Here is a 2,837-nt window from a genome sequence, read left to right on the forward strand (position 1 = left end):
TATAAACTATCAAGGGCTCATGTGGGAGGGGGGATACCAGGAGGGTGGAGGGAGGGTTGGGTGGAAAGGGGGAACCGATTACAAGGATCTACATATAACCTCCTCCCTGAGGGAATGACAACGGAAAAGTGGATGAAGGGAGACGTTGGACAGTGGAAGACATGACAAAATAGTAATTTATAAATTATCAAGGGTTCATGAGGGAGGGGGTAGCGGTGAGGGAGGGGAAAAATGAGCTGATGCCAGGGGTTTAAGTGGAGAGCAAATATTTTGAGAATGATGAGGACAATGAATGTACAAATGTGCTCTACACAATTGATGTATGTATGGATTGTGATAAGAGTTATATGAGCCCCTAATAAAATGATCTAAAAAAAAGAAAGAAAGAAAACCAATAGCTTATAAACAAGCTATACGTTTCAAATTTCTTGTTCAATAATTATAAAAATAGTTTTTGATTTTAAATAAAAAATAATAACTACAAAAAGTTAATATTATTCCTGGTGATGCTATAAAATGCTCAATAAACTAAAATTAAATTGCCTCTGCTCAGCTTATTGTGGCTTACACATTTCATCAAATACCATTGTATTCATTAAATTTGTCCCCACAAGAAAACTCCATAAGCCTGTTGCAGTCTCTCCTGCTCAGAGCCATACGAGGCAGGGTGCTTGGGGCTGGGGCTCCCTACCTGGGATTTCATAGAGAACCTGGGCTGTAGGTGGCCTACACCTTGATTCTTGCCCTTCGGTCTAGAAGGGCAACTCAGCTGTCTCACCTCCCTCCTGTCCAAGGGGCTGGTCTGCATGCAGAACACAAAGGGCCTTGGCTCCTCTTCCCCACGGCGGCTGGAACATCATCCCCTCTCCCTGGAGGACCCTCTCGCATGTGACAGGGGAGATGCCCGCTAATCTGTGGGCTATCTTAATCATCTACCCTTGCCCATGGTCCATACTAGCACATTGTTGAACTCATAGCCACCCTTTGTGTCAGAGTAGGATTACCCCATATCGTTTTCTTGGTGATAATCTTTACAGAATTAGATCACCAGGGCCTTCTCCTGCTGAACACTTGGTAGGTTTGAACCACCAACCTTTCAATTAGCAGTCAAGCAAGTAACCATAGTACCACATAGTACCATTAGGGCTTCTACCTTATCAGAGGGAGACCCTAGTAACCGAATGACACTGACCTGCGATTGAGTATACTAGAGAGAGATATACCTTTCAGAAGCATATGCTCACTGCCATGAAGTCAATGCCAACTTATAGCGACCCTATAGGACAGGGGAGAACCGCCCTCTGTGTTTTGGAGAACGTAGTTGTTGACGGGAGTAGAAAGTCTTGTCTTTCTCCCCAGGAGTGACTGTTGGTTTCAAACTACTGACATGGCAGGTCGCAGACCGGCGTGTAACCACTACGCCACCAGGGCTCCTTCAGGAGAAGATAGATTTCACCCATAGGGCTGACTTTCACGATGGCCTTCTCGGCAGCAGGGAGGGCTTGTCGACCATTGCTGTGTGCCCACACCTGTGTGCACCTCTATCTGGGATGAGCACCCCCCAATCAGTCTTTTTTCTCCAGCTGTTTTATTGGCATGTAGTTTACATATCATACAAGTCAATAGTTCAATCATATCAAGGAGAACTGTACAGTCATTACCGCATCAATTTTAGAGCACTCCCTCACCAGCCCCCCCTTGGTTATGTTACCTTTAAAATGAGTTATGCAACCACAATGCATTCTAGTGCTCCCTTCCCCCTCCTGGCTTCATTATTTACTCCTGAGATCCCCTTCTCCTCCCCATCTCCCACCTGCCACCCTGCGTTCCCTGTAACCCTTGTAGCTGTTATTCTCATTATGCATCCACTCCTCCCATGCTGTCACAGCTGGGAGACCCAACAGAAAACAAAACAAAACAAAAAATCGCCCTAAGGTGGGAAGGATAAAATCAGCATAGTGCAAAGACAAAATTACAAATAATGCAGAAGAAGGAAAAGACCTCCATCAACATTCAAAAAGTCAGGGAATAAATTTCTGTCTTGGAACCAGTAAGAGAGACTGGCACCCAGAACAAATTCAGGTCCCATCTATAAGGTGGTCAACTGACCAAGTGTCACGTGCGATCCAGCATCAAGAATACCATGGTCTCTGCCTGATAGCAAGGCTGTTTGAGACTCTTGTGTGTGGCTAGAGTGGATTTCCCAGCAACTCCATGTGCTGAGTATCAAACTAGACACTGTGCAGGTGGGTTTGGGCCTCCCACCGCCCTGCCCCCATAGCCCTCCACAAAATGGGTGTTCATAATTTTAGCTCTGGCACTTTTCTCCTCACCATATTCATATTTTGCAAATGTCATCTTTGGATCACACAAGCCACCACCATTCTTCAAAAGCATATTGAATATTCAGCATAAAAGCTGATGTTGATCAGAGACACAGCTTAGGTTGAAGAAATCGAATAACTTAGCCGTTAAACACACTGGCCAAAGTGGGAATTCACTAGTGTTTGGACTGGGCAGTCTCTACCAAGGACGCAGCCAGTCTGTGTGGACGAGACTATTTGAGGGACTGGGAAGGATACATTTTTCCCGGGTTCGCCAGCTACATCTGTCCGTGATCACATACGGTTTTGTTTTGGCCCTTGTTTTCAGTAAAGGAATACAGTTCTCCTTTTAGGATTATGCTAATGGTTTTCAAGATCGAGAAGCCAGACTCTGGCCACACTGGACCACAGTGGGATACAGGCGGGTGAACTCCGGAAGGCGAGCAGGCTAGTGTGCGTGGCAGGGACTGAGTGGCTCAGATGGACAGAACAGCAGGCAGGGCTGGCCATGTG

This window comes from Echinops telfairi, unplaced genomic scaffold (genome assembly GCF_000313985.2).
Source record: "Echinops telfairi isolate 266 unplaced genomic scaffold, ASM31398v2 ScPeMD7_20;HRSCAF=75, whole genome shotgun sequence".
NCBI classification, from domain to species: Eukaryota; Metazoa; Chordata; class Mammalia; order Afrosoricida; family Tenrecidae; genus Echinops; species Echinops telfairi.